This window comes from Chrysemys picta, chromosome 3 (assembly GCF_011386835.1).
Source record: "Chrysemys picta bellii isolate R12L10 chromosome 3, ASM1138683v2, whole genome shotgun sequence".
Lineage (NCBI taxonomy): Eukaryota > Metazoa > Chordata > Testudines > Emydidae > Chrysemys > Chrysemys picta.
In genome coordinates, this window is record NC_088793.1 from 103,454,629 (window position 1) to 103,480,695 (window position 26,067).

Consider the following 26,067-nt stretch of genomic DNA (forward strand, 5'->3'; position numbering starts at 1 on the left):
GCAATTGACAGTATCACCTCTGGAGCCATTTTTTAAAAATAGATATTACATTAGCTATCCTCCAGTCATCTGGTACAGCGGCTGATTAAGCAATAGATTACATACCACAGTTAGTAGTACTGAAATTTCATATCTCAGTTTCTTCAGAACTCTTGGGTGAATACCATCTGGTCCTGGTGACTTTTTAATTGTTTAATTTACCAATTTGTTCCAAGATGTGTGCGTCATGCACCTTTCCGGACCAGCCTGCATTAATGTCCATGAAACATCCACGGTGATCCACAAGCGCCTGGAGAACCATTGAGAAATATCCCTTGTGTGACGTTATGAGTGTAATATAATATCTCATTGAAAGATGACAGGGCCAGAAAGAGTTAATTAACTCACAGACTGACCTGACCCATGGCCGAACTTTAGAGACTGGTTAGGAAGATATGTAAATGAATAGAGCTTTGAAATGCAAGTCTGCATTGTTAGAGATAGAAGGGTAGATGTTTGCTCATGTCTGGTGATGTAAGCAAACAAGTCTTGTCTATTGCTATAGCTTTGATTCAAAGATAAAAAAAGGATTAACAACATTTAGGAAGACACTTGAGTGAATTAGTATTATTACTAATTATTTATTAGTATTAGAAAATAGTATTATTTTCTTTTATATGAGGAGATAAGATTTTCAGTAATCATCATCATATCTGACGTGTGTGTCTGGACGGAGGCCTGAGGCTGGGTACTTTAAGGGAACTGTGTTGTTTGGACGTCTAAATAACCAGTGAGGTACTATAGAAGCCGTTTTGTGCTGGCTTGGTAAACTAAGTATTGGAATATCCACCAGCCTTTGGGGTTTGTCTGCCCCGTTTTGTTTGCAGTTCACCCTAATTGAGTGACCTCTTTGCTCTGCCTGAGCAGTTCAAAGGCTCTGCTACACAGAGAATTTGGACTAGGGTGACCAGACAGGAGGTGGGGGGTAATAGGAGCCTATACAAGAAAAAGACCCAAAAATCAGGACTGTCCCTATAAAATCGGGACATCTGGTCACCCTAATTTGGACTAATATTTACATTCTACTTGTTTCAATGGCAACTGGAAGCTGCAGTTACATCCCCTCAAACTGTTAACATCGCTATACACAACAACACTGTAGATAAAGGGTAAATTTTTCAAAAGCACGTAAGTAATTTAGGAGCTTATGTTCAGTTTTCAAAAGTGTCTTAAACTCCTAAGTGCTTACAGCCAATGAGACGTAGACTCCTAAGTGTCTAAGTCAGTTTTGAAAGCGAGACAGGTGCTTCTGTAAATTTTACATTAATCTATATTCCCTTTATTTTACTTTTACATATGTGGGACTTTGATTTTCTACTTTTAGCAACTGTGTGTAAATGTAATGCCCTTACAGAGTGTAACACTGACTATCTTGAAGACTGAAGACCAGTTTAATCACAGAACAGAGCCAGCAGCAATGCAACCTTCCTCAAACATTCAGCATGTCTCTCTCAACCCTAACCTGAAAGGACATCCTCTAAGAAGGAGAGTTTGATTCAGTTTCAATGCCCATTCAGTCCTTGGACACTCTGCTGAGATTACCAAAAATCAGTGGCAGTCATGATAGTGGCTGTGGACACATCTGTGCACTGAAAACTCAGCATCCATTTCATAGATTCATATGATCATAGATTCACATATTCACAAATTCTAAGGTCAGAAGGGACCTCTAGTCTGACCTCCTGAAGGCCATAGAACTTCTCCAAAATAATTCGAAGCACGTATTGTATTGAAAAAAATCTATTCTTGATTTGAAAATTGTGATTGTCAAATATATTCATTAGAATCCTCCTGCCAGGAAATGAATTTAGATTCATATAAAGTACATATGGAAGATGTGAAACTGATTATTGGAAAGGATGCAGAGACCATGAGATATTTTCAGCGTAGACTAATTTCTCAGTATATTTTCTGTCTTTGTTAATAGCAAGCATTTGCCATTAAATACTTATTTAAACCTAAAACTAGAAGCCCTGCATATGTACTTTTCCCATTATCTTACAAATTACATTACTGTATCTCCAGTCTAGATAAATTATGCACTTCCAATCTTTAGAAGAAACATATATCAAAACCTAGCATTGATTACTCAGCACTAATGTTGAATTAAACATTCAACAATTCAGAGAATGCAGAGTTAATGTTGAAAACTGAGCCTTAATTCTGCCCATGCTTGTGACGTAAAATATCTCAGTATTACTATAAATGATTTGCCAAATATAATAAAACAGAATTTCTTACACATTTATAGAGAACACTACAGTACATGGTTTGGCGTCTCAACGAGTTCTACAAAACATGCCAAATCTGAAGAAATGATTTAGTAGCTTTTAATTTATGAATATTTAAAGTTAGTAAGGTCAAAAATATTAGTTCTTTTTTTTAAAAAAAATCAATTCAATCATTGAGAAGCTATGAATCATTTCAGCTTTGAATCAGTCTAACTTGTAGGTTCTGAATGTGTCAGTTAAGTTAAAAGATGGGGAAGGAGAGTCTTGTTCTTAAGGAATGGAATTGAGAACTAGATATTTTGGCTTCTATTCACAAAAACATAAGAATGGTCATACTGGGCAAAGGCACTGGCTTCCTCTAGGCCCTGGGAGTGGTCAACCCTCCGCTCCACCCCAGGCCCCACCCGCTCCCTTTCCCCAAACTACCACCCTCGCCCCGCCCCACTCCACCCCTTCTCCTAAGACCCCGCCCCGCTTCCTCCTGCCTCTGCTCCACCCTGCCCCGTTCCGCCCGGTCCCACGAACGCAGCGCCTCCTGCGCATCGCGGAATAGCTGATTGCAGCGAGCAGAAGGTGCTAGGAGGGAGGGCGAGTCGTTGATCGGCGGGGCTCCGGGCAGATTGGAGGCGCTAGAGGCAGAGGAGGGAGCTGGCTGCTGGTGGGTGCTAAGCACCCACTAATTTTTTTCCATGGGTGACACCAATGGTCCAAAGAGCCCAATATCCTTTCATCTGAGAGTGGTCAATGCCAGATGCTTCAAAGGGAATGAACAGAACAGAGCAATCATCAAGTCATTCATCCTCCATCATCTAGTCCCAGCACATGGCAGTCAGAGGCCTAGGGACACCCAGAACATGGGGCTGCATCCCTGACCATCTTGGCTAATAGACAGTGATGGACCTATCCTCCATGCACTTATCTAATTCTTTTTTTAAACCAGTTATAGTTTTGCCCTCCACAACATCCCCAGGCAATAATCTCCGCAGGTTGACTGTGCACTGCATGAAGTAGTACTTCTTTTTGTTTGTTTTAAACCTGCTGCCAATTAATTTTAGTGGGTGACCCCTGGTTCTTGTGTTATGTGAGGGGGTAAATAACACTTCCTTATTAACTTTCTCCATTCACCATTCCTTGCTCTGTCTCAGACTTTCTATATGACCATGAGCAAGTAGTCATTTACACTTAGTCTAACTGTACTGTGGCAACAGCCACCAATGATGTAAGTACTACCAGACTGTGCTCACGCTCTGTGTAACATAAATCTGCTCCAGGTATGATTTTACAGCATCAAGAAAAAAAGCTTTACCCTTGACTACATTAGTGGTGCTGTACTGTTTGTAATAAGTCATTTTTTCTAGTACAGAAGCACCCTTTCTCTACTTAATATTTCCCCATCTGTAAAGTGACTATGATGATAACCAAGGGCCATGTCCATTAAATCCATCCCTTGTCACAGAATGATGCTCCAGAATCCATGCTATCATTTAAAAAAAGTTTCTATGCCATTACTATTGTAAAAACCTTCCAAACACGAGCATTGTGCAAGAGATGTCAGCCTGAGTCTAGTCTGTGTTTCACTTGTGTGAAGTGTGAACTGCACCCATTCATCTCAATGGGAAGTTTATAGGGACATCTATTCATGAAAATTTCAGTATCAATAGAGTTAACTATTTCACTGTTAATCATTATAACACCCAGCTCATGTGCATATCCAACAGCTTTCTCTGGGTCATAAATCTCCACTGTTCCTTACCCAACTGTAAGGACCTCCAGCTTCTTGACAACTTCCATAATATAATTATGCATTTTCCAATCAAAACTCTGCAGCACAAGGAAAATTAAAAAAAGATAATATAAAATTAAATGTTATAACAAATTAAGAAGTGGGGAATATTATATTGATTTTTCATTTTTTGTTTTCATATTTAATTAAATAAAACACTCAATTTAATATATTTGAAGCTGACACAAAATCTCCAGTCTGCTGTACTAGAATGCTGCCGAACTCAGGAATCTTACTGCACAATTTAGATCAAGATTGCCATGGGACCTTCAATGGCAATTACCTCATTTACAGGGATGCATTGAGGCCCACCTAAGAGTTTGTAAAATGCTCTATAACCATGGTCACCAAACGGTCAATAATGATCAACTGGTCAATCCTGGAGAGATTCCGAGTCGATCGCAATCTCCAGCTGCGGCTGCGTAGAGGGGTCACCGGGGCGGGGAATGGGTTCTCTGTGCACTGCTCCTGCCTGCAAGGACCACCCCCACAGCTCCCATTGGCCAGGAATGGGGAGCTGTGGCCAATGGGAGCTGTGGGGGAGGTGCCTGCAGAGAAGGGAAGCATGTGTAGCCACATGCCCCACCCCAGTGGCCGCAGGGGCGCGTTGGCCCCTTCCAGGAGTGGTGTGGCCACATGGTGCACTACTGGCTGGCTGGGAAATGGGAGGTGGCCCGGCTCATGATGGGGAGAAGGTGCCGATGTGCTTGAGTGGGGCCGGGTCAGGCAGGGAGCCTGCACCCCAACCCCCAGCCCCTTCCTGGAGCTAGCACCCCATGCCCTGCACCCTGAACCCCCTCCTGCAGCCCAATCCCCTGCCCCAGCCCTGCCCCCCTCCCAGAGCCAGCACCCATACCCCTCCTGCACCTCAACACTCTGCCCCAGCCTGGAGACCCCTCCTGCACCCAAACTCCCTCCCGAAGCTTGCACCCGTCACCCCCTCCTGCACCCCAACCCCCTGCCCCAGTTTCATCCCAGATCCCACTCCCACACTCCGAACCCCTCGCCCCAACCCAGAGCCCGCACCCCCTCCCAAACTCCAAACCCCTGGCTCAGCCCAGTGGAAGTGAGTGAGGGTGGGGGAGAATGAGCGACGGGGGGGAGGATGGAGTGAGCGGAGTGGGGCAGATCTTGGGTTGTACTTACATTCAAAAAGTGATCTCGTGCATAAAAAGGTTGTAGACCACTGCTCTATAAGTACAAGGTATTAAGGCCAGTCAGCAATCTTGGGAATAGAGCTCAAAAGTTCAGGATTCTCAACCATGTGCTCTTTATGCCTCGTGACTCAGAATTAGGAGATCACTACTACCTCATCCTCAGATTTTACAATGTCCCTTCCAAACTTCCTAAAGTATTTGAAAGGTTTGCTGAACTTAAATCTTTAAAAGTTTACATTCCTCTGAAATATGTTTTACAATGTCCTCATCACTAGAAGGCACTACTGACCAAGAAAGAAAACTTAAAAGCAAAGTCCACTGCACGTGAGAAACAAGTACCAGTTGGAACAAATAGGATGCGGTTTTCAGACAAATATACAGAGTAGTAAAGGACTCTAGGAAAGGAAAACTTAAAACATGAAACAGAACAGACTTTTCTATATTTGCCAAGAGGCATCAGCAGCTCTTTAAGGAGTGATAACACAAACAGCAAAGATACACCAACTAGCTCAAATTTCACACTATAAATATATTAATGTAAAATTCTGCTTTGCAAAGAAAGCTGTTTTTCTACAATTAACTTATACAAACTCAAAACTAAGCAATTTTTAGTAAAATAGTCAAAACATTGCAACCGAATACAACATTTATGAGTAAAGTACTTGCAACATACAGTTGATGCTACTGAACATCTGTAACTGAAAACTTTAAAATTTTAAACGGGGAAGGGGGAAAAGGCAGGGTAAGTCAGTCCCACAATATTGAGATTCAGCTACTCACAAGACATTATTGAAAACAATTCCTCAAGTAAGAACACTGAGTTTTGTTTTTCTTTTTAAAAGAAAGGTTATTTCCTAAATACAAACCACAGACAGGGGTTTTCCAGGTAACTTAGGCTTGTTACCAACTATCATCTTCTCTGTAAGGTTTCAATCAGTGAATATATGAAAATATTTTTTAAAAATTTTCAATGAAACTACCAGTGGGCATTTTCAGTGAAAAATGTTAAAAATATAACTCTATGCTTGTGCCTGAATATAGGGATATTTAATTTCAAGAGTGGTACGGTTCTGTTTCAGAAGGTGATACAGGAGGGCACTGAAAACAAATTCCTGTATATCATTAGGATTAGTTTGAATTATCAGAACACACAGCATCCAATTTGATTTCCACACATTAGTTCCAGCAACAACTTAGGTCTTGAACAGTTCATTACTGTGCAGTATTATAGGCAGAGTCAATAGCATCCCTTACTATCAAAGTTATCCAACACTTCCAAGTACATGACCCTGTTTTCAGTTGCTTATGACTTTGCCAAATTTCAGTTGTTTAGGCAAAAACTTTCTATGTCAGGTGTCTGCCTCAAAATGAATTTTTTAAAAAAAATTTCAGCCAAAATGATTCAGTTATAAGGCTAGTGAAAAATACATTTTGCCCATGTTAAAAAAATCCTGGCAACCTTTTTCTTTAAAAAGTTTAGTACTGACATGCTTTGGGGACTTGAAATTTGGCAGAGAGATTGGTTTTGTGTCCAGGACTAGCTTTTTGCTGTGAAAATCCACCCAAATTTGGCCCAAGTTCTAAGCTTTTGAAAAACTACAGTTGGCACATGCTCAGTATAGACAAACTTTAGCAGCAAAATTCCCCAGATTCCATCTGCACCGGGCATGCCCCAACCCGAAGCTGTAACTGTTGCTCTGAGGAGCTGTGTGTCGCACCGTACTGGGTCCAGGCCAATGTTCCCTCTAATTTTTTACATCCATGTGCGGAATGATTTTTGTAATGTGCACCAATATGGAGTTGATTTATGGCGGGGGTAGGGCTGAGGGGTTTGGAATGTGGGAGGGGGCTCAGAGCTGGGGCAGAGGATTCGGGTGCGGGGGGGGTGAGGACTCTGTCTGGGGGTGCAGGCTCTGGGGTGGGGCCAGGGATGAGGAGTTTGGGGTGCAGGAGGGGGCTCAGGGCTAGGGCAGAGGGTTGAGGTGTGGGGGTGAGGGCTCTGGCTGGGGCTAAGGGTGCAGGCTGCCCTGGGCTGCCGTGGGGAGAGAGAGGACTCCCCTCATCCCTCTCTTGCCACAGCAGCCTGGAGCCGGGGGGAGAGGCACCTCCCCAGCCAGGGCACCTCCAGGGCTGGGGCCAGGGGAGATCACCTCTCCCTGGCTGCGGCAGCTCCGGGGCCAGGGCCAAACGCCTCTCCCCACCTGCGCACCCACACAGCTTATAGGGAACTTAGGTTCAGCCACCTGAACTGAGAGTGGGCAGATTGTCTTTCCTGCGCTCTCAATGACCCCCTTGCTGGGCTCACACACTGTGGAGGAGGAAACTGCCCAATTCAAATGCAGAGGGGACAAGAGGTACACCTGCAGGAGGGAGTAAATTAGGACAAAGTCTTGGGTGGGGTGAGGGAACTGGGAATGGAGATTGGCGGGAGGGAGAGGAAAACAAATAGTTGTAGGGGGAAGACTGACACTGAGAACCAGTGGGGTGCAGGAAGGAGGAGTGGAGGAGAGGTAGACAGATCTGATGAGAAGTTAGGATGCAGAGGGAGAACTGAGCCTGACTGGGCAAAGAGATTGGGACTAGGAACTGGAGGGAGTGAAGAGGGGGAGGGGGATTCATTAAGACTGGATGTAGTAGTACTGGGGACTAGTAGTAGGGCTAGAGAGGCAACTGGAGGCGAGGGTGGGGGAAGACAGAGACTGGATGAGGAGCTGGGATTGTGGGAGAACTGGCCAGGCAAGGAGATAGAAAACAAGGGGCTGGGGGAAGACTGGAACTGGGATGGGAAGTATGGAGGGGTGAGCCTAATAGGGCAAGAAGACTGGGATGAGAAATCTGAGAAGTAGAGACTGGAACTGACCAAGTGAAGAGAAAGGACTGGCATGAGGACCCAAGGGTAGGGAAGAGACAGGACTGGGACAGAGTCAGCTTGGAGGGAATGGGGCTGAGGGGTCACACCTGAGGGAAATCGGTAGAAGAGTCTGTGTAATTAGACATGCCCCTCCACCGCCTGGAGTGGAATCCAGGATTTCAGAGTCTCACCATTCCTCTGCTGTCAGCAAACATCTGTGAAACCTACTGGCAAATTCCGTGTTTCATCCCCCTCTAGTGCTGGTCCCCACATAGGATGACAGCTTACCACTGCTATCAGTTACTCTATTAGCTCAAGCAGCAGAGGCCTGTATGATGAACCTAAAAATTCCAACCCTGTCAGTGACCCAAATGGGTGTCAAGATAATGCCACATAATGAAATTTTTATTTTTTCAGTTTGATTTTTTTAAAAACCTAGGAAATTGCATTTAAAAACTATGTTAAAAATCATTATTAAAGGTTGTAATGTCAAATATTCAAAAGTTAGAAAATGCCAGAACTAAGGTTGCCTAGGCAACCTTAATTTGGCTCCTTTGTGCATATGCATTATGATACAGTCTTTAATATACATGATCACATACCATTTTGTCCACAGGACTCTTGCCTCATTCCGTACACAGACTGTATGGTGCTCTTTTAAGCAGCTATTCATATTTTTTTGCATCCTTGTTCAATGTGTCGCTTCATGCCTAATTTCTGTGCATTGTTCATGCTCTGAAGACAGAATTATTCATTTCCTCAGAGGCTTTTTCTATGGTGCTCAGCACAATAGTATCCAAATACTTCACAAATATGAATAGATTTATTTTCCACAACAAGTCTGTGAAGTGAAGGAGTATGATTATTCCCATTTTACAGATGGGGAACTGTGGCACAAAGATTAATGTAAAAAGTATCCAGAAATTTTCGGTGCCCAATTTAAGATACCTAGCACCTGATTTTTCAGAGTACTTAGCATTATACAGCACTTTTTATGTTCAAAGCACAGCTCCCATTGACTTCAGTTGTGAGTGCTCAGTGCTTCTGCAAATCAGACTGCAGGGTCTCAAGACAGACACCCAGAATATGAAGAACACAAAATTAGTGATCAGCTGGGAAAAGTCTGGTTTAAGTGGCTGCTTAGCACCACATGGGAACTTTGCACCTGAGACAGGGATAGAGCAATCTTCTCTGAGATCCTTCCTGTCCCAGAAACAAAGACAGTAGGCAGAAGATTTTGGAAGTGAAACACTGGCTAGGTAAGTGGTGTAGGGTTTTGATTTGGAAAACATTGGTCCACCTTCTATAGGGAGAAGGGGCTATATAGTTTGGACGGCTTCCAGACTCAATAGATGGTGGAATCAATTTCCTTGGGGACAGGCTGGCAAGAGAAGTCAGGAGAAGATGTGAGCATTCAGCACAAAATCAAGGATGAGAGAACAAAATTCATCAAGGAACCAAAGGACACAAAAAGAAGAAATTCTTGCATTGCCTATGCACCAATGCTAGGAGATTGGATAACAATCAAAAGGAATTGGGATTGCTCATTTAGGAGCGTGAATTTGATCTAGTTGGTATTACTGAAACATGATAGGAGGACTGCCATGACTGGAATGTTAAAATCACTGGCTATAACCCATTTTGAAAAGATCAAGTGAGCAAAAGGGGAGGTGGAGTGGCATTAGATGTCAATAATAAAATTAGACAGATAGATAGGATAGGATTCTTTTTGTTCCTGTTATCTATCTAACAATGATATTGGTTCATTACTAGATGGAAATGGTAGAATTATCAACAAAAATACAGAAATGGCGCAAGTGTTCAATAAATATTTCTGTTCTGTATTTGGGAGAAAAATAGATGAGATAGTCATATCATAGTCTAACACTCTTTCCATTCCACTAGTATCTCAGGAGGATGTTAAACAGCAGCTACTAAAGTTAGACATTCTTAAATCTGCAGGCCCAGATTACTTGCATCCAAGAGTTTTAAAACAGCTGGTTGTGGAGCTTGCTAGACCATTAATGCTGCTTTTCAATAAGCCTTGAAGCACTGGGAAAGTTCCAGAATACTAAAAGAAAGCTAACGTGCCAATATTTAAAAAGAGTAAACAGGATGATCTGGGTAATTTATAGGCGTGTCAGCCTGACACTGATCCTGCACAAAATAACAGAAAGGCTGATATGGGACTCGATTAATAAAGAATTAAAGGAGGGTAATGTATTTAATGACAATCAACAGGTGTTTATGGAAAATAGATCCTGTCAAACTAACTTGATATCTTTTTTTGATGAGATTACCAGTTTGGTTGATAAAGGTAACAGTGTTGATGTAATATAGACTTCTGTAAGAATGGTACATGACTTGGTACCTCATGATATTTTGATTAAAAAAACTAGAAAAATACAAAATTAACCTGGCATGCATTATATGAATTACTGGCTAACTGACAGGTCTTGAAATGTATATATAAACAGGGAATCATCATCAAATGGCTGTGTTTCTAGTGGGATCCTACAGGGATCGATTACTGTACCTATGTTATTTAACATTTTTATTAATGACCAGGAAGAAAACATAAAATCATCACTAACAGTTTGCGACTAACCAATATTGGGGCATGGTAAATAATGAAGAGGACAGGTCACTGATTCAGCTTAATCTGGATCACTTGGAAGATGCAAGAAAACGTCTTGTGTCTCAATATGGCTAAATGTAAATGTATACATCTAAGAACAAAGAAGGTAGACCACACCTACAGAATGGGAGACTCTATCCTAGGAAGCAGGAACACTGAAAAAGATTTGGTAGTTGTGATGGATAATCACCTGAACATGAGCTCCCAGTGTGGTGTGGTGTCCAAAAGGGCAAAAGCTATCCTTGAATGTATAAACAGGGAAACCTCAGGCAGGAGTAAAGTGGATATTTTACTTCTTTATTTGGCACTGGTGCAACAACTGCTGGAATACTGTGTCCAATTCTGGTGTCCACAATTCAGGAAGGATGTTGATAAATTGGAGTGTGTTCAGAGAAGCTTGAGAATAATTAAAGGATTAAGAAATAAGCCTTATAGTGATAGGCTCAAAAAGCTCAATCTATTCATTTAACAAAGAGAAGATTAAGGGGTGACTTGATTACAGTTTGTAAATACCTACATGGGGAAAAATATTTAATAATGGGCTCTTCAATTTAGCAGAGAAAGATGTAGCATGATTCAACTACTAGAATTTGACCAAATTCCGACTGGAAATAAGGCATACATTTTTAACAGTGAGAGTAATTAACCATTTGAATAATTTATCAAGGGTCATACTGGATTCTTTTCTTTTCTAAGAGGCATGTTCTAGGAATTATTTTGGGGAAATTCTATGGCGTGTTATATAGGAGGTTAAAGCAGATAATCAAAATTGTCCCTTCTGGCCTTGGAATCCAATCCTCCCAGGTAGCATTCAACTGCCTTAACCATACCACCACTCTTTCTTTTCCTGCAATCCCCTGCCTCACTCACTACACACCTTCCAACTTCTGCAATAAATTAAGCAGGATCCTACAGACAATAATCTCCTTTCACCGCCCAATTCTGGTTCATCCCGAGAGCAGGTCCATCCTGTGCACTGAACGAGGCAGGCATCCTGTGGCAAAAAGTAGTATGAGCTCATGTAAGTACAGACTGTATTATAATGCATATAGCACAAGAGGGAAAAATTCTGTGACTTAATTTTGGCATTTCCTAACTTTTGAATGCTTGACTTTGCAACATTAATAGTGCTCTTTTAGCACAGTTTTTGTGTGATTAATATGCAAGTACCTTAGAAGCTCATTAAACTGGACTATATTTCAGTCACATATATGGAGCATCTATATACCATACATGCAAATAGGAATAAGTGGGCTGCTATTTCTCATTCACATCCAATATAGTATAAGAAAAGCACTGCTGTTAAGAGTATAATGCTTGTTTCCAGATTTCCAGTTTCATCAAAGCAGCACTGAAGTATACAACAACAACAAAGATCTGCTTTGGATGGGGCACACACATTTCAGTTTCCCTAGAGTATACACGCATATCAGCTGCCTTATCAGATGTTTCTGCCTTGCAGAATCCTAAAGGTCCAGTAGTGAGTGATGTGTCAGCCAAAAGAATTATTTTTTCACTTGTCAACTTTCTAACAAGAAAGTTCCACTGGAATTTCTGGTGACAAATCACTGTAGTCAATGGACTAAAATCCAGTAATTAACATGATCACAAGGCAATACAGCTTATTCTGTACCTATGGAAAGTCATGATTTGTGGGATACATGCTTCTTTGCTAATCTGCCTAGTTAGGCTCAACAAGATCCTTTCTCAATCTATAACTCCCTGCATTTTATCTGAAGTCATAATTTGTTATAAACAATCATTTGTGCATTAAAAATTTGCACTCCATACATTTCTATAACAGAACACCACAATATCTGATTCTCACACAGACATACAACCACGAATCGTTAGTGGTGTTTTCTTATTCAACGTATTTTAGTTAAATGACTGTAATATGGCTTTCATTGAGATTTAGAAAAAACTCAGCCCAATATTTCTGAAGTTTAACTCTGACCATAAATGGGCACATAAAGAACAGAGTCAGCATTATATGTGGGATAGCCCTAAAAAGGTATATCCATTAGCCAGTAACCTAAATTGAAAAGAACTGTATACAGTCGATGCAAATTAACAGAATTTCTGTTGAGACTTTGGCCCAATATGAGTGTGTAAAACTGAAAGTACAATATGTACAAACCAGATACATTAAATGTAATTTCATTTCCAAAAATAATGCAGTTAGTAATGTCAGGTTTGATCTAAAACTTACATTACAGCACCAGAGGATGGTGCTATTAGTCTGTGTGTTGACAAAGTATTTTAGAAACAAAGATGTTAGTGTTTTATGCATATATAGGTATACCACTTATGTATATTTTTATTATTTGGATTACAGTAGCACCCAAATATGCAAGGCGCTGTGCAAATATAAGAACTGTCCTGACCCAAAGCTTATACTTATGCACCAGAATTGCCTGCAGCTGATCCCAAGAAACAGCAGTTAAATTACTCAAATATATTTAAAGTGTGAAAGGTAGTGAAATAGGAGAATATTGGAATGAAGGTTATTTACTAAACAAAAAGCAAGATTACCTCAAATCTGCTCTTCAATTTATCTAACATTATTCAATAAACACCTGCCAGAAATGTAACATAGAAGTGGCATATCAATCCAAGTTGTAAGATATTAAGTACGGTAACTAAAGTTACATGATCATGTCCCAAAGAGCTAAGGAAAAGAAGATAATCAGCACATAACTGATTTTTAAATTCCCAATCTGGAGACACCCTAACATATAACTGGTTTTAATATTTTACCTGATTTCCTTTAGGCCTTGTGAAGTTGCAGAACTTCCACTCTGTTAGTACCCTAGTGTGCACTCTACTGGTGAAATTACAACCACCTCGACCATGAATGGTCAAAGAGCTGACCTATCTGGGGGAAATGAGTGATGTTCTCTTAGTGTTACTTTTATCTTTGCTTTCCACTTTCTCTTATTTATTTTTACTACTTTGCAAAACCAGGTCATTGTGTATGAAAACTGCACTTACTTGATCCTCCACCACACTCCTCCCATAATTCAAAAGGTGCCATAGAGGCTGCAATGTCACTAGCAGAGTGCATGTTGAGTAGGGTTACCATATTTAAAAAATAAAAAAAGAGGACACTCCACGGGCCCTAGCCCCGCCCCTTTCCCACCCCGGCCCCGCCCCAACTCCACCCTTTCCCCGCCCCTTCCCCAAAGTTCCCGCCCTAACTCCCCCTCCTCCCTCCCAGCCACGCGAAAAGGACTGCCCGAGCGCTACCAGCTTTACGGTTTGCCGGGCAGCCTCCAGACCCTGCGCCCCCGGCCGGTGCTTCCCCAGCGCAGCTGGAGCCCGGGAGGGGAAGCGCCCAGCAGGGGGCTCAGGGTCTGGAGGCTGCCCGGCAAACCATGAAGCCGGTAGCACTCGGGCTTCGGGCAGCCCCCATGTCTCCAGACCCTGCGCCCCCGGCCGGGCACTTCTCCTCCCCGGCTCCAGCTGCTCTGCTCCTCCCCGGACTCAGACTTCGGCTCTGTTTAAGAGCCAAGCTGCCCGAGCCAGCGCTACCGGCTTCAGGCAGCCCCCGTGCCTCCGGACCCTAGCCGCCGGCCGGGCACTTCTCCTCCCTGGCTCCAGCTGCTCTACTCCGGCGGCGCAGGGTCCGGAGGCACGGGGGCTGCCCGAAGCCGGTAGCGCTGGCTCGGGCAGCTTGGCTCTTAAACAGAGCCGAAGTCTGAGTCCGGGGAGGAGCAGAGCAGCCGCGGGAGAGGAAGTGCCCGGCCGGTATTTTTCCCAGACATGTTCAGCTTTTTGGCAATTCCCCCCGGACGGGGGTTTGATTGCCGAAAAGCTGGACATGTGCGGGAAAAACCGGACGTATGATAACCCTAATGTTGAGGCATCTCACAAACTGGAAGACTTCAGAGAACTAAAAAAATAATCCAATTATATATTGAAAACTCTTCAATTTTTTTTTTTTAAAATAGAGTATTTTCAGGCCAGTATTGTCAGATATTGTCTCAAAAAAGATAACGGCTAAAAATCGAAGTAAAGTAGTACAAACATTAAGGTTCAAGCAGCAATATTCATTTGGTGTCTTGCACACTTTCTTGGTAAGTTTAAAAAGTAATATTTTAAGACACACATTTAATCAGAAAAACCATGAATAACACTGGTGCAATGCAACTAGCTTAATCATTAGTGTTAACTTTTGCATTTCCTATTTGTGATTTTAATTGTGCAACTTTAACACTGAATTTACAGTGTTTTCCCGATTAAGTTGCTTAGGGTATTCTTCTAAAAAATTAAGCAAATCTAAAGCTACCTGGCTTACCAACTTTACAAATGGCTAACAACATTCTGGACTCTGGAAAGCATTGGTGAGAAGTGTTGCAATAGTGAAGATGAGAGGAAATGAAACATGGCTAAGGATTTCATTTAAGAGAAAACTGAAGCTGCTAATGTAAAATGGCTATGGTTTGCAGACAGGTGAAATGGTAGGAAGAAGAGAAACACAAGTTCAGGAAGTGTACCCTGTGGATCTCCTCAGAGAAGGGGTCATTCTCAAAGACTACAAAAGAGAAATAAACAGAAAAAGAACTATGTCATAAGAACGTAAGAGTGGGCAGATTGGGTCAGACCAACAGTCCATCTAGCCTGGAATCCTGTCTTCCTACAGTGGCCAGTACCAGACACTTCAGAGGGAGTGAATAGAACAGGCAATTTATCAAGTGATCCATTCCCTGTCTTCCTGTCCCAGCTTCTAGCAGCCAGAGGTTTAGGGACACGTAGACCATGGGGTTACATCCTTGCTCATCTTGGCCAACAGCCATTCATGGCCCTATACTCCATTAACTTCTTTGTTGTATCCTGTTATGCTTTTGGCCTTCACAAAATGCCCTGGCAGTGAGTTCCACAGATTGACTGTGTGTTGTACAAAGCAGTACTTACTTTGTTTTAAACCTGCTGCCTATTAATATTATTGGGTTACTCCTGGTTCTTGTATTACGTTAAAGGGTAAATAACACTTCCTTATTCACTTTCTACATAACATTCATGATTTTATAGAGCTCTATCATATCCCTCCCCCAGACGTCTCTTTTAAGATGAACAGTCCCAGTCTTTTTAAATCTATCCATGCATGAAAGCTGTTCCATCTCCCTAGTAATTTTTGTTGTCCTTCCTTGTACTTTTCCCAGTTCTAATATAACTTTTTACAGATGGGGTGACTGGGGGGAATGATAGCTCAGTGGTTTGAGCATTGGCCTGCTAAACCTAGGGTTGTGAGTTCAATCCTTGAGGGGGCCATTTAAGGATCTGGGGCAAAAAAAAAAATCTGTCATTCAAGGTGTGGGTGTACCATTGTTTTATGTAGTGGCATTATGATCTTTTCTGTCTTATTATCTATCCCTTTCCTAATGGTTCCTAACATTCTGTTAGCTTTTTTGACTGCCACTACACATTGAGCATATGTTTTCAGAGAACTATCCACAATGACTCCAGGATCTTTCTAGAGTAGTAACAGCTAATCTAGACCCCATCATTTTGTGTGTATAGTTGAGATTATGTTTTCAAATGTGCTTTACTTGGCCTTTATCAACACTGAATTTCATCTGCCATTTTCTTGCCCAGTTACCCAGTTTTGTGAGATCCCACTATAACTCTTTGCACTCCGCTTTGGACTTAACTATACTGAGTCATTTTTATCATCTGCAAACTTTGCCACCTCACTGTTTATCCCCTTTTCCAGATCATTTATGAAGATGTTGAACTGTACCGGTCCCAGTACAGATCCTTGGGAGACCCCACTATTTACCTCTCTACACTGTGAAAGTTGATAATTTATTCCTACCCTTTGTTTCCCTTTTAACCAGTTACTGATCCATGAGAGGACCTTCCATCTTATCCCATTACTGCTGACACTGGCATAAGAGCCTTTGGTGAGGGACCTTATCAAAGGCTTTCTGAAAGTCCAAATACACTATATCCACTGGATCACCATTGTCCACATTTGTTGACCCCCTCAAAGAATTCTAACATTGTTGGTACGTTTTCCTTTTACAAAAGCCATGTTGACTCTTCCCCAACATATCTTATTTGCACCAAAGTGCTATTCTAATTTCCTCTAATCACCTTTTGCACGTCTTTGACAGATTTCAGTATAGATTTTCAAGAGAGAACCAGAAATGCCTACATCTGTATAGCGGCAATACCAAATGATGAAGCAGCCAATAGTGTCAAAAGCTGCACTGAGGTAAGCATAAAAGTAGTACCCATAATCAACAAAAAAGTCACTGAAGATATGCTGGAGGGCCCTTTTGATGCTATAAGCAGAGAAAAACCGAAGAGAAATCTGTCAAAGATATGGTTGTGCAAAAGGTGATTGGAGGACATTAGAACAGCACTTCACTGCAAAATGCAGTTAAAAATAAGGCAGTAGCTAATGCCTATGCATATCTTGGCCACAGGAGGGTCTAAGAGAATTCTAGCAAATTTTGGGGGAGTTGAGGAAGTTAGAGAAAAATGGAATTGGTAGTAATCAAAATAATGGGAGTATCCATTTTGGGGAGACAGGATCAAATGTAAGAGAGAAAGGAAGGTAAAAGGCAATTTAGTTTTCTTAAGGGTCATCTACATTACCTAAACTACTATGTTGTAACTGGGTGCACTAACAGTTATATTTCATTAACTGGAGTACAATAAGCTCCAAAGGAGACAAGAGAGGAGCAAAGGAAAGGAGAATTTATTATTTTATAGCACCTGTAATGTGCTAGCCAATTACAAAGAAAGTATGGTGCCATTAGGGCTAGATGACACTCAAATTAGGGCACTGAAACAAAAAGAAACCCCTCACACTTTGCCTCTAACTCTGGGAGGATGAGCAAAGAGGGTAGAAACAAACTGTTAAATATGATGGACATTTCTCTTCTTTTAGATAATCATTATCTGAGCTATACAGAACAGGCCCTTATAACTTAATGTTTATATAAAAGGATGAAAATGTGCTACATATTGCATCTGGCATTTAAAAAAAAAACTACTGTATTTTGCTTACATAAATTAGTAGTATATAGAGCTAATTGAAAATTTTCAAAACTCACAGTTTGACTAAAGTTTTGTAATATTTTTCAAAAAATTACATCCTGATGTCTGATCAGGTCTAGTAGTAAGGAAAACTGTCTATACATTGACATTTTATATACATTAATAAATTATAATACCTCTCCATCACCACCCACTCCCTTTATAGGTAAGCAATACAGAGATGGATTCAACACACGAACAGTTAGATTAGAAATACGTTTAGTGTTTGTAGTGGAGCAGTCACCCCGCTCCGGTTTGGAAGGGGTTAAAAACAGCCCTGGGAAAGGGCTGTCCCGGGAGCCAATCACGAGTGGGCTTGAGGCAGTCAATCAGGGCCCGGCTGGGCCAGTATAAGAAGGGCTCCTGGGGAGACAGAGGTCAGTCTTGCTTCAGAAGGACCTAGCTGCCAGGTCGAGACAAGGGTACCTTGGACAAAGCAGTACTGGGAAAGGGCAGGCTGAGTTGGGGAGCTGTGGCCTGGCGACCTCCCAGGCTGAGGCCTTGTGGCAAAGGCCTGAGGAGGTACTAGGGCTGCAGGGAGGCAGCCAGGGCAAGAAAAGGCAGCAGGTCCAACCCCCTTGCCAGTGATGAGTGACCATTTCAGACTGCAGTTTACCTCTGGGGCTACATGATGACTGGCAGTAGCCACTGGGGCAAGGTGGGTATAGGAGGTTGGGGCTCCCCTGGGAGGGGAGAGACAGAATGTGGCGACATTGCTGTGGGGCAGCACCCCAAGGTAAAGGGCACTGTGATCCGGGAGAGATGCGGAGCCTGAACTGGTGGAGATAGAGGGGCAGGTAAGGGCAGGGGAAAAACTGGCCAGAGGTGGGTGCTCCAGAGCTGGATGAGCTAATTCCCGGACTGACCAGCAGGAGGTGCCGCAGCAGTGAGTGCCCGCCTTACTACAGTGTTATGTTAAAACAGATTAAAAGTGTTTTGTCAAAGATCATACTGGGAGTATGAATGAGAGCTGGGATTAGCCTGTTACAAACCCTCTAGACCACCTGCTATATTCAAAATGTTTAAGAAACTATTGGAAACCTTCACCCTCTGGAAAATGTTTACGAAAATATTAACAGGCTAAAGTGATTTACAAGTGTCAAAATTAAGTTTTTGAAAGTTAAAGCCTTAACATTTAACAACTTAAAATATTATTTATAATATATGTAATACAGTGCTTGTGAAATGTAATCATTTAGTAATACCTATTCATTTTGAATAAATTTTAAATACTAAAGTAGGGGAAGATTTATTAAAGAACATGCTTAGTCTTTAAAGAATGAAAAAATGATGGTAAGAGGAAACATGGGAAATGCATTGTTTTCCTTTGCACATGTAAATTAGGTACAGTTAAACATTTCACACAATCTGTTCAAAATGAAGTTAGCTGAGAATACATATACCTTTTATAGTATTAGTTTTACTAAAGTTTAAAAAATATGCAGAAGATGTACAACAATTACCTACCCATAATCATGTAAGCTTTTTTTAAAAACAAAACTTAAGTGAATGGTATTGCTATATTTAAAACAGAAATGCAGAGACCTGCATTTTATTCATGTACTGAAGACCGTTTCCATTAATTGTTTCATGTTGTTTTCAGATATCAGAAGAGTTGTTTTGTGCCACTATAAGCTAGGATTTGGTGATGTCTCCATTATCAAATCCTGTTTTTTAGTAATTATTTGTTTAATTTAAAAAACAGCTATTACTCCATCCAGAGCAGCATTTATGTAAAACAAATGTCATAAAAATATTGAATTGTAAATATAAAATGAATATAATTAGCTTAACACATCTGGTTGCTATTATATGTAACACAATCCAGCACATGTTTACAGTATTTGCTTAAGGATTTTATTCCTCATGCTAATACATTTGTTTAAAGTATTTCAACATGTATTTGTATGATACAACCAAAGTCTATCAATAAGTGCTTTATGATTTTTATGCTGCTATACCCTACACCAACTTTAATTTTCCCAATTGTTTTAAAATGCACAATAGTCCCAAGTCCTAGGCAGGGAACATGACATCTTTATACTTGAGGTGAAAATGACATAGGTCATTAGGAGGTTCACAATCCAAAATAAAATGTTATAAATTGCTTTGGAGCTGTAAACAGGGGAAGAAAAGCAGCTCTGGCCACAGTTGCCATGCAATCATCTAAAGGCAGTTAGGTATCTAGTACGATCCCCATATTGTAAGCTCAAATGAATCTGTGGATGCACCCTCTAATAAAAGATCTTTGCCAGATCTTCCAGTTGCTCTCTCCCAACCTGCCATCTTGACTTCATTATCTCAATGAAGTTTCATAACACCCCTCTTATCTAGGGATGTGCTATTCCTATTTTAAATTAGGAACATGAGGCTCAGAACCTTTCCTCAATGCTACTTCCCAGCCCCATGATGGAGCCTGAAGGAGGAGGAAGAGGGAGGCTGAAATTCTATCTGCTTAGTGGACACTTCTCTGATGAATATCACCCCCATGTAACAGTTACACCCACTTAGAACAGAAGAAAGGGCAGAACCTAGAAAAATTGTGTTGTCCTGACCCTGCTACAAAAGACAAAAGTTAGATACTCCAAACATGCTCTGGCATGATTGGATATTTAATGTACTGCAATTGGCTCCCAAAGACATTGTGGACCTTATTCACAGGGCACAAGGTCAGGGGATTCTCAAAGTGACACTTTACAAACAGGCTGACAGAAAATAGTTTGAAACAAGTCTCTCTTGAGACTAGTTTTAGTGCTAAACTGTTTTCCTCCTTGATTTAGAGAAAATCCCTTTGTTTTTAGTATCTCTTATCTGCCAGGTAAACAGGCTTGAAGATTCACTTTAACTTTTACCTTTCTTACTGCTCATTTCAGTGTCCTGGTATTTTTCTGAAGAAAAAAATTAAATCAACCAGTTTGCCACTCTCCTCTCTTGCATCCTCACCATCCTGGACTGTATACGTATGCAGTATATTTGAATAAGAACAAAGTACAGAGGAAGGGGAGGGCATTAAAAATACTGAGAAAAAGCTTTAGTATTCTTTGTTATTTAAATGTGTTAGTGGCAACACATTTACAGAAAAAAAAAAAGATCTTTGAAATCTAGGTGTGAAACTGCTAAAGCTGCTTTGAATCTAACTTGCAAAACATAAAAACCAAGCTGTATCAATGCAGCAGGCTGATTAAGCATAGTTGAGTTTATCTGCACTCAACAACTTCTGTGGTATTTAAAAACAATATATTAGCAGTAAAAAGTACACTGATAAAAATTCACACATCTCATTACTAGAACTATGGTGACAAACCTTAAATTATGCAAAAAGCTAGGAAGGCAGTTTTCTTAGACTAAGGCCTTGTCTACACTATGGGGGGGAGATCGATCTAAATTATGCAATTTCAGCTACGTGAATAATGTAGCTGAAGTTGACGTACTTGGATCTACTTACCACGGGGTCCACACTACATGATGTCGACTGGAGACGCTCTCCCATCGACTCTCCTTGCACTTCTCGTTCAGGTGGAGTACAGGAGCTGACTAGAGAACGATCGGCGGTCAATTTAGTGGGTCTTCACTAGAATGATTAAATGGACTGCTGATGCATCAATCGCAGCATGTCAAACCTCCAGTAAGTGTAGACAAGCCCTAAAATTATTTATCCAAACACTCAGATAGCACAGATTACATAGGTGGGACTAATGCATTGCATGGAAAATGCAAGGTCCCATCAAAAAGCATAGTGTGCCACAGAAGCCACCAGCCAGACAGGCTGGTGTGTGCATGAATCAGAATTCTGTGGGGTAGCCACATACGTAAACATATGGTGAATCCACTGCTAATTTGGCTGTTCAAATAACAGAATGGCTATCACTAGTAATCCGAAATATCAAACCATAATCTTAGATTCTGGTTGCATCTATCAGAAAGAGAGAGAGCGCGCGGGGGGGGGGGGGGGGAGAACAGGTTTGGAATCAGACTGGAGAGGAAGATAGGCTATGCTCGAAATGCCACCACCAAATGCCATTTGCTATTTTAAGTATCAAAGATTCAAACAATTTCATATTCACTTTTGTATGAAAACAAAACCTGTAAAATTTGTGTACAGTCTCCATCACAGAATCATCCTATTCATTATTATAACCCTATTTGAACAGAAATTTCAGAAATTAGTGTCTTTTGGGGTGGGTTCTTTATGTGCGTGGTCCCAAATTACATGTTTCTTTAAAGCATAAAGTAATCCTTGAGTTATGAGTACTAAATTAAACATTTTCCCTTAACAATAATTTTATACTCAAAACTGTAAGACAACATTTTAAAAGTTGCTTTACTAAGCTTGGGGGGCAGTGGGGGAAGCATTTGAGCAACAACCAGCACTCGTTGTACTTAACTAAGACCAAATCTTCAAAGTGACTTATCCTCCAATTTGTGAGATGAGTATGAAAGCACTATCATCTCTATTCTACAAATATAAAAGGACCTATTTAGAATTGTACAATGGTTAACTAGCAGCAATACAAAGAAACAAAAAACAAAAAAATGCAGGTTGACTATCAGGAAAAGCTACCTGACAGAGATCTACTAGGCTGTGGAAATCCAATCACTAGTGTATTTTTAAAATGGACATACCAAAACATTAGAAAATATACCAGAGATGTATGACTTTGGGACTAAGAGTGGTTTATATTCACGTAAGAAACCTACACTGTTTCTAAAACAGGCTCTTAATTTAAAGAATGAAAATATTTTTCTACTGTCTTTTCAGCTTTGTTGACTATTGCCTCCTTAGCCTATCCCCTTTTCCCCTACTATTCGGACCCTGCCTTGCATTACAACTTCCTTTCAGTTGCTCTTCCAGTTTACCCCCAGATGTTTTACCCTGCTACCCAGCCTGCAAAATGCCAGAATTCCTCTTCTGCTTCACTGCCTTTTTGTCCCCAACTTCTTCCTCTTCATCTGTTCCATTATGATGACTCTGTTGGCCATTCTCTATCAAAACTGAATTTATCTTGCATAGTTTTAAATAAGTAAATGTTTGAAAATGGAGCAACTATACATAAATGCCAGTGAGAACCAAGGTCAGCCACAATCTCAAAAAGTACACTGTGTTCCACCCAGTCCCCAAACAGTAGCACAAATTTCTAGGAATTCTAGTTTCAATACTGACCAGCAACAGCTTGTACTTTTACTCTTTGGAAAATTAAAGTCAGGAGTCAAAGCCAGACACCGTGCAATCTCACACTCCTATTAAATCCCTCTTGAATCCCCTCTTTTCCTAAAATCCATCAACAAATGACTTATATTAAAGTCAATATGGAGAAACTAAAATACATATGATGCTACTTTAGCAATACCGGAAGCATATTAGTGCACTCATTCACATTCTTCTTTCCCCTCTGCCTGATATAATTTCCTCCAGATTCCTGTCTTCTTCATACTCAGTGTTTTGCTGTCATTTATAATTTTGAGGTCCTTTGCACCAATATAAATATATCTTAATTTCCATTTCTCTTTTTCACAAACTTACTGCTAGTAGGGACTGCATCCTGCAATTAAGAGGGAGGTTTTCAAAAGCACTTAAGGAAGTTAAGAGCACAAATCTCTGACTTTCAATGGGACTTGTGCTCCTAAATCCCTTAGGTGAAAAAGCAAAAGGCACATTCAGAGAGAAAAGGAATCCTAAAAAAAATTGTTATAGTGGATAAAATACTGTGCATTTCTTCTTTGAATTTCTCTTCTTACATTAGTTCATGTTACAACTTTAATATGGCTTTAATGCTGACTCTGAATCCATGAAACTATTATCCAATTTGCCAGTTCATGCAACTCTGCTGGAAAGATTTGAAGTTGAGTGAACCAGATGCAGAAGAAAAAGATAAATACAAATTCTTAGCTAATATTACTTAGGTTGTTAATGAGATCTTACACTACTTGGTGTCTGGTTATCACACCACAGAAGATGGTAACCCAGCATTAAAGCCGGTTATCAAACAAAGGGCTTGTCTACACTACCGCAAGTGGTCGATATAAGATACACAACTTCAGCTACATGAATAGTGTAGCTGAAGTCAAAGTACTTAGATCTACTTACCACAGTGTCTTCACTGCGGTAAGTCGACAGCTGACGCTCTCCCGTCGACTCTGCTTGCACTCCTGATTGGTGGAGTACCGAAGTCGACCGGAGAGCACTCAGCAGTCGATGACGCGATAAATCAACCCTTGCTGGATCAATCACTGCCCACAAGCCCATAAAGGCAAGTAAGCATCAATTTTCTGGCTCTAAAAAAGAAAATGAAGATATGATCTACCAAAAGGAAAGAACTTTCATGGGGAAAGAACAGTACTGTGGACATATACTGTAAACGAAACTATTATCTATTTCCAAAGTAGTAGTACATATGTTTTTAAAATTCTGAATAACTTTGATGCCAGCCACAGTACTCTGTCCATTTGTCCTCTTCACCCCTCCCCCATTTTCCAGCTTCTAGGCCGAGGGGATGAAGGGAAGGGAGGGGAGTGACGGGAGCACGGGGGACAGCAACTGGAGAAAAATAACAGTGATTAAATACCTCTGCAAATCTTTTAAGACTTCCCAAGTATGACACCAGTAGATCTATATAGGAATTTACATTATCACCATCTAAGGAGTAGCAAAGTGTTTGTTAGTTAGTAAGAAGAGACATGGAAATATATTAGAAAAAAGCATGGATAACACCCTCTATTTGTAATAAAAACAAAAAGTTACCTCTAGACCAGAATCAAAACTGAGCTGTGAGAATCTACCTAGATCAACTGTCTTTACAATATCAAATTACACTGTATAATAATGAGAAGTACAATGAACAAAATAGTATAGTGAGGTAAATTGGCAGACAGCTAGAGCGAACACTTACAGCTCTATTCCCAGGTGCTGAAATAAAAGCTTCCTTAAACTACTGGTAAGGTTATAAATATACTACTTTAGGGAAGGTAACCCTAAGAAAATATAGCATTAAAAAATATCAAATACTAGAAGCCAGGCAATTCAAATCACACTTTGCCATGAAAAATGTTTACGTAAAGTAATATTATTGCAACTGCTAAGACAGGGTTCTCAAAGTGGGGGGTTTGGACCCCTAAGGGGGGTCGCGAGGTTATTACATGGGGGATCGCAAGCTGTCAGCCGCCACGCCAAACCCCACTTTGCCTCCAGCATTTATAATGGTGTTAATAAATTAAAAACACTTTTTTTATATATTTGGGGGGGTCACACTCAGAGGCTTGCTATGTGAAAGGGGTCACAAGTACAAAAGTTTGAGTACCACTGTGCTAAGATGTCTAGAACAGGAAAATTACAAGGGAAACAATTATCTCTCTGTTTTTCAGCTTACTTTGTGCATTGAATAATCCTTTATGTATAGTGTCATCATTTCCCCTGTATTGCCAGGTTAGTCATTTTCCTCTGTTTATGTGGGTCAGCAACAGGGAAGAGAAAAACATTTAAAAATATAGGAAAATGTGATTGTAAAACCACAAAGTAGAAGCAGGGACTCAGAAATGGCTGTAGTACCTGAAATTATTTTAACTCTTTTTTGGAATTGATTAGATTTAAAGTTAACCACTCAATTAAGTTTAATGGTTTAAACATAGCAAAGTAGGAAAGCAGAGCTGGGGCAACCCAAATGACCATAACTATTCCCTATCTTTCCCACATTGTGCGTCCTGTAAACAGTAGATATGTATCTATGGTAAGTATCAAAGCTACTTGTACCTTACACTCCTCCCTATTCTTTGGCATTTCAACCAGAAAAATCTTATCACCATGTATTTTGACAGTCCACTTAAAGATTTTCTGTCTATCGCCATAAGGATATGCAGGGTCTGCAAAACATAAATATGGGACTTAAAATGGGACTAATGTACAGATGCTCACTGTGCATTGTAAAGGTTTGGAATGGGAGAAAATGTATGGGACTTATATGAAGGAACTGCATCAGAAAGTACAGATGAGGATTGGATGATTATTTCTTCAAATAAAGTGCGATATCAACAGAATGAATTGGAGTGTGATCTCCGGTGTAGATGTAGAAACATACGTAATGGGTGGGTAGTGCTTAAGTATGTCATGTATGATATAATGTACTAGAATATGTAGTTAATGCTTTCTATGAGGAGGATGCACAATATGCAGGCATAAAGCTGTCTTATGATGTAAGCGTAGGTGGAGAAGAGAATAAACTGAGAACGTCAAAGCCTTTTCTTTCTACCTGTATTGTAAGATGCATAGCACATTTGGGTACTAAGATACTTGAAACATTGTTATTTAAGTCTGTATTTGCATACTT

At 40.7% G+C, this 26,067-nt stretch overlaps 1 protein-coding gene and 1 long non-coding RNA gene across 4 annotated transcripts in view; one reads left to right on the forward strand and one right to left on the reverse strand.

Moving 5' to 3' along the window:
- The window catches only part of HBS1L (HBS1 like translational GTPase), a 106,532-nt gene that overhangs the window by 40,553 nt on the left and 39,912 nt on the right, over positions 1-26,067 (reverse strand). Inside the window, exons 1-2 of one of the 3 annotated variants that reach the window (XM_065588698.1) lie at positions 24,313-24,383; positions 21,195-21,391 (exon numbers count right to left, since the gene is read on the reverse strand). The exons of 1 other annotated variant lie outside the window; for it this stretch is intronic. The gene's annotated coding sequence lies outside the window, so the exon portion shown is untranslated. Of the gene's footprint in view, positions 1-21,194; positions 21,392-24,312; positions 24,384-26,067 lie in introns of those variants that run through there. One more of the 3 variants, XM_065588697.1, reaches the window with a different exon arrangement.
- On the forward strand, positions 10,218-16,919 carry LOC135982361 (uncharacterized). The gene is made up of 2 exons (XR_010599681.1): positions 10,218-10,276; positions 16,819-16,919. It is a non-coding gene; the product is annotated as an uncharacterized LOC135982361 (long non-coding RNA).